Source organism: Corylus avellana, chromosome ca1 (genome assembly GCF_901000735.1).
Source record: "Corylus avellana chromosome ca1, CavTom2PMs-1.0".
Taxonomy (NCBI): domain Eukaryota; kingdom Viridiplantae; phylum Streptophyta; class Magnoliopsida; order Fagales; family Betulaceae; genus Corylus; species Corylus avellana.
Window position 1 is genome coordinate 48,408,641 of NC_081541.1, and position 7,176 is coordinate 48,415,816.

Sequence of the window (7,176 nt, forward strand, 5' to 3'; positions counted from 1 at the left end):
CCCCAATAATGTTAGCCAAAATGGAAAAATTTCTATCCTCAGAGGTTAGGAAACTCATACAAATTTTTTTAATTAGTTGTTTCTTTTATTTGTCCGGTAGTTCTCCTTTTTCTCTGATCTGGTATGAAAATTCCACATGATACAAAAATGTCCAATCTTAAAACACGCTTTCTATCTTTGAAATGCCAGCAAATTATTAGTTGTAATGAATGGTGTGACAAGTCTCAGTTGATTGAAGAAAAAGTTGTGGAGGACCACTCCCAATAATGTTAGCCAAAATGGAAAAATTTCTATCCTCAGAGGTTAGGAAACTCATACAGATTTTCTTAATTAGTTGTTTCTTTTACTTGTCCAATAGTTCTCATTTTTCTCTGATCTGGTATGAAAATTCCACCTGATACAAAAATGTCCAATCTTAAAACACGCTTTCTATCTTTGAAATGTCAGCAAATTATTATTTGTAATGAATGGTGTGACAAGTCTGAGTTGATTGAAGAAAAAGTTGTGGAGGACCACCCCCAATAATGTTAGCCAAAATGGAAAAATTTCTATTCTTAGAGGTTAGGAAACTCATACAGATTTTCTTAATTAGTTGTTTCTTTTATTTGTCCAGTAGTTCTCCTTTTTCTCTGATCTGGTATGAAAATTCCACCTGATACAAAAATGTCCATTCTTAAAACACGCTTTCTATCTTTGAAATGCCAACAAATTATTAGTTGTAATGAATGGTGTGACAAGTCTCAATTGATTGAAGAAAAAGTTATGGAGGACCACCTCCAATAATGTTAGCTAAAATGGAAAAATTTCTATCCTCAGAGGCTAGGAAACTCATAAAGATTTTCTTAATTAGTTGTTTCTTTTATTTGTCCAGTAGTTTTCCTTTTTCTCTGATCTGGTATGAAAATTCCACATGATACAAAAATGTCCAATCTTAAAACACGCTTTCTATCTTTGAAATGCCAGCAAATTTTTAGTTGTAATGAATGGTGTAACAAGTCTCAATTGATTGAAGAAAAAGTTGTGGAAGACCACCTCCAATAATGTTAGCCAAAATGGAAAAATTTCTATCCTCAGAGGTTAGGAAACTCATACAGATTTTCTTAATTAGTTGTTTCTTTTATTTGTCCAATAGTTCTCATTTTTCTCTGATTTGGAATGAAAATTCCACATGATACAAAAATGTCCATTCTTAAAACACGCTTTCTATCTTTGAAATGCCAGCAAATTATTAGTTGTAATGAATGGTGTGACAAGTCTCAGTTGATTGAAGAAAAAGTTGTTGAGGACCACCCCTAATAATGTTAACCAAAATGGAAAAATTTCTATCATCTCTAAACGCTAGATACTTTCTAGGGTTTGAAGGAAAATAGGAAAAAAACTCAATTTTGAGACTTCTTATTGATAAAAACTCACATATAATCAAAAGCTACGTTCTAGGGTCTATAAAGTATGCATTTATAGGCCTCTAACCCTAAACCTAATAAAAGCACAAAATTAAGTCGAACTATAATTCTACGATACCCGTCCGGACACAACATAACGCTGTTCAGACGGTTACTTAAATTAAAGACAAAAACTGGGAAATTACATAGGTGTTTAGATGGTCTCTGGACAAAGACTTCAGATGAGGCTCTCGGGTTTAGACTCATCGAGACGGTTGCAGACGAGGCTCTCTGATACCAACTGATGCAGCGTGACTTAGTGGCTGTAAAGAATAACATTAATAAAGAACGGATATATATTTCTAGATCTTGATATGATTAAAGAATCTGAGAAATTTTCTCTAAATGCTAGATTCTCTCTAGGTTTTGAAGGAAAATAATGAAGAAACTCAACTCTGAGTAATCTTATTGATAAAAACTGATTCACAAACAAACGCTCTGTTCTAGGGTCTATAAAACATGTATTTATAGGCCCCCAAATCCTAAACCTAATAATAATACGAAATAAAGTCGGTTTTAACAAATCTACAATGGCCATCCAGACGGGACATACCCCTGTTCGGACGGGCACCAAAGAAATAAATTAATGTAAGCTAAAACATAGATGTGTCCAAACATGAGGAATCCAGGTCCGGACATGTGTTCCAGGGAGCTCTTTGCAACCCGTTTTGACCTAGTAAACATCGGAATTAGTCAAATCTTGTGAAATATGACTTTGTAGATATTTGTATTAGCTTTCCAATGCCATCAAACATGCTCCAATCCGATATCTGAAACTCAAGTTATAATCTTTATAATAAAGCTGGTCGAGCATCCATTCCGCCCTACATCACAATCTCAGATTTTATTGGGACCATAAGATTTAAGAATCAATTCAAATGTGAAAGCTAACATGCAATTCTCAAAGTAACTTTGTGGCTTGGTTTAGACGTACATCCAAGTTGAATGAATTATGTTTTCTTTTCTACTTTTAGTGTCACTAGTTGATTGAAGCAAAAGGTCTCCAAAGGATCAACACTGATCATTGGGATAATGTTTAAAAATAAAATAAAATAAAATAAAAATTAATTAATTAATTAATTAATTAATTCCTAACCTCCTAGATAAATGCACACGCCTTGACTAACCAGGCAACATCAAATTTAATTTTTTTTTTTTACCCATTTCTAAAGTTTTGCATTACCATCCGTTATCGGAATATCACAATGTAGGTGCAAGTTTAACATCCCGAACCCTTTTATATTGAGTATTTATTCCAACACCCACTAAAAAAAACCAAGGTTTAGGGACACGTTCTATAATGAGGTCATTTTAATAAAACGACAACGTTAAGGGTCGTTTCAATAGTAAAATGATCCCTCTCAGAAAGATGAATCGTTTTACTGTAACAACGTTCCCACTCAGTTGGGGGGCGTTGCTACAGTGAAAAAACCCCCTCCCTTGATCTACGTGCTCCAGACCACCCCCCTCTCCCTCGATCTCTCGTCCTCTCAGCTCTCTCTTTCTCTCACTCTCTCAGCTCTCTCTTTCTCTCACTCAGCTATCTTTCTTTCACATATCAGCTCTCTCACTCGGCTCTCTCTCTCTCTCTCTCTCACCTCTGGCGACACCGCTCCTCCGATCCCCCTTTTTTTTTTAATAAAAAAAGGCTGGGTGGCTTCTAGTTTCTAAACCAGCAGCCACCCTTAAGGGAGGGGGTGGCCCACGAGCCACCCCAAAGATGGCCGGTTCAGGGTGGCCCGCGAGGCACCCTAGGGGTAGCCGAGGGTGGCGCCAACCACCTCTGGGGTGGCTCGCGAGCCACCCCCGGGCATATTCGGGGTGGCCTTCACCTCAAGGGTGGCCCGCGAGGCACCCCAAAGGTGGCCATGGGTGGTTTGGCCACCTATGAGGTGGCTCCCGGGCCACCCCCAAAGGCCACCTCCGACGATGGGTAGCTACCCCTCTGATTTTTTTATTTAAAAATTTAATTTGAATTTGTTTTATTTTTATTTTTTTCAAAAGAAAATTAATTTGATTTTATATATATATTATAAATATTTTTTTGGGAATTTTTTTAATTTTTTTTAATTTTTTTTTTAAGATTAGGGACATTTAAACTGTACAAAACGTCCCCTTCTAAAAAGGGGACGTGCACCATACACATACATGTATCCTTTTAAAAGGGGACATGTCAATGAAAATGTTCATTTTTTTTCACTGTTTAAATGTTCCTAATTTTAATTTTAGTCATTTTATTTGAAACATTTACAAATTGTCAGTATTTGAGTTTCGCTAATTAAACAAAGACCTTTTTTTGCCTTAAAATGTCACCTTAAAAATGTCTCTAACTCTAATTGAAGAAAATGATTATTGCACTACTCATTAACCTTCATATCTACTCTAAAACCTGAATATTAATGCATTTTGAAAACTATTTTGTTCTATAATCTTTGAAGACTATCAAATGTTGACTATAAGATATGAAAAGAATGTGAAAAATAACATGCAATTCAAAAAGTAACTTAGTGGTTTGGTCTGGAGGTAAATCAAACGGCATCAATTATGGGAGTTCCCACTTTCTTTAGGGTTTTCTTTACTATTTTTCTGTGTTCTGACTCACCACTAGCTAGGTGCACTCTTTGTTTACTTTAAGTACGTTGATAAGTGGCACAAAAGGTAAAATTGTTTTTAATTTTTAATTTTGTTTTAATGTGATATAAAAATAAAAATCATTTAATTATTTTTATGTTTTGAGGAATGTTTTTAGACGTTTGAATCGGGATATATAATCTTTTAAGATTATTGGGAATTAATCTAAATTTCCTTCTAGAGAGGTGAAATACATTTTCTTGTCCCAGGAAAAGTTGCCTTCCTATCTTCTTTATGGTTGCTTTTGAATTCTCTGAAATTAACTTTTGGGATTAAAAATTTGACTGAGTTGTCGTTACGTTTGGATGTTATTATGGTTGAAAAGTTAGACCATGTTTTAATTTTGTTATTATTATCCAAATGTATTTTTTGTTTTAATTGTGACCGTTTATAAAATTTGTATATAAAAGTGAATAACTATTTTATTTGGTTATAAATGAATAAATAAAAATAAAAATAAAATAGTATTAGAACATTTATATATTCATAAATAAAAAATAAAAAACCGCACTTGGTATATAATTTTCCTACCATGTCATTATTTTCTAAAAAATTATCTAACAAAGTCTTTAGTTCTTCTCTTTTTAAAGAATATCAAATGTTATAAAAAGTGATTTAAAATGTCAATATAAAATGAGTGTGAATAATAGCATTATTCTTTTTTTTCTTTTATCATTTTGTAGATAAGCAAATAGCTGACAACCTTAAAACCGAAAAAACAAAGAAATAAATAAGTACATGCCGCTTGCCAATTTACTAGATATCATTTTCTTAATAGCCAACAACTAAAATTGGGTTTGGGCCTGGCGTTGGGTTGGCGATTGTGGACGTCGAAATTCAAGCTAAACTAGAGAACTCACTAGCTTACTAGATTTGGCGTTTGGGTTGCCTTTGGATCTGAGGAGATAGGAATCTACACTTCTACTTAACTTTTTTTTTTTTTAATTGGAGATCGATAATATCACGAGGATTAGTATTCAATGCTAAAATAGTGAGAGAACGATAATTATTTAAAAAATGCAATTAGTCAAAAAGTGAAGTTTACTAAAATTACTTATAAAGTTGAGTTGTCTTACTATGTGGACTTAAACCATCTTCTTAATATGAGATTGAGGTGTTGCACGCACTTTATTTTGCATGACTTATATGATATTCTTTTTATAATAAACATTCTCTTGTATAATTTGTATTGATTATTTGGTTTTATAATTTTTGTTTTTTCTACCATCGAGTAAATTTATTAGCTTTCATTTTTTTTTTTAATTAATTTGAGTACATTTTATACAACTCATTTGTAAAAAATAAAATAAATTAAAAAAAAAAAAACTGGATAAAAATAAGAAATACAGTGGCAATTTACCCAAAATAAGTGGCATTTATGAAAACGTAAATATTTCTGTAAAATAATGGTGTTTTTTTTTTTAAAAAAAAAAAAAAAAGTAATAATAGAATTTTACATCTCTTGTAGATAAATGGATAAAAGATATAATTTTTTTTTTTTTTACCGAAAATCTAAAGAAAGATGTGACTAGGAATACAACACGTAAAGGAAAGACTATAGCAAGCAACTGGAAGACATTTAAGTTAAAGACACAATCTACCGAGTTCTTTTTGATTTTGTCTCTAGTTGACTAATTTTATGTTATTATTTTCTAAAAACATATAATTTTCCTACAATGTCATTATTTTTTAAGGGAGTGAAACGGTAATGTAGTAGATTTGATTGATATGAGAAAAAAAATAAGAATATTTTGTATAAAAAAGTAAAAAAATTTGTTTTGTAGTGATTTTTTTATTTGAATAGTAATAAAAAGTGATTGATGTGATATAAAAAATAAACATGTTATAGTTGATTTTGAAAAAAAAAAAAAATTAGATTTTTAGATTCGATCAGGTCCAACCCTTATCTAACAAAATCTAGTTGACTAATTGACTAGAGGATGGCTCCTAAAGTGTGACATTTCTTGACGTTATTATGTATCCTCTTTTCTTAGCTGCTTCTTTTCTTTGTTTCTTATTCCTCTTTTTTCTCCAATGGCATGGAAATTTCCCATGATACAAAAGAGTCCAATCCTAAAACACGTTTTCAGTGTTTGAAATGTCAACAACTTATTAGTTGTATTGGTGTGACAAGTCTCATGACTTGTTAGTTGATTTCTCTTTTTCTTAGTGGATCATAAAGAATAAAGTGATATTTCTTTGGATGGTGTGAAAATTCCACGAGTCAAAAGAGTGATTGATGGGTTAAGAGAGTAAAGAAAAGTGTGGGGTGTCTTCCCATGCCATTAACGTGGGGTCCTTTGCTTGTGTGGCGTGAGTGGTTGGACATTAACCCACATGAATCTATCTATCAACAGCCCCTTTAAATGGGTCTTACACTAATTATAATTCTGTCTGAAATTTCAAAAAATTTACCATTTCAGCGTCCTATCTCACATGGAGACATTCTTGTTTGGCTTCCTGCAAATTGTCATGTTCTAGTGTTTATAATTCATCTAATGGTATAAATTATTATACTTTGTTGTTTCAATGGTCTCAAAAATGTTTGTTAATACTTTTTTGGAAGGCATTCTTTTTTAATGTGTTTTTTTTTTTTTGAAAAATGTGATATAATGGTGAACATTGTTATATATATATAGTCCTCTTTTTTTTAGTGGATCATAAAGTGATATTTCTTTGTATGGTATGAAAATTTCACGTGATACAAAAAGTCCAGTTAAAGTTTCATCTATCATTATAGTCATCAATATATATTATCATGTAAGGATTCAATCTATTGTAAGTCGCTAATTTTATTATTGATGTTTTTGTATACAAAAAAATCACATTGAAAAATGCGTGGATACTTCAAGGGGTAAAGTGTATTTTCCCTTAATTTTAAAGCTCACCCAATTTTAATTTTAATGCTCCAATATTTCATTTAATGTCGATCGTCATTCGAACGCCCTTAGTTTTAATATTCACTACATCAGTTGGTTCATTAATTTAAAACCAATGATTCATTAAGGCTTACCCAACTTTATTTGGTTCGTGACTCATTATAGTACAAATCAAACAATTCATAACAGTTAAAACGAGAAATCAGTTAATTTCAACTGTATTT

At 32.0% G+C, this 7,176-nt stretch overlaps 1 protein-coding gene across 1 annotated transcript in view; it reads left to right on the forward strand.

The window, feature by feature from the left end:
• LOC132174024 (rust resistance kinase Lr10-like) overlaps positions 1–7,176 on the forward strand; it is a 24,470-nt gene that overhangs the window by 16,050 nt on the left and 1,244 nt on the right. The gene's annotated exons all lie outside the window — the stretch shown is intronic.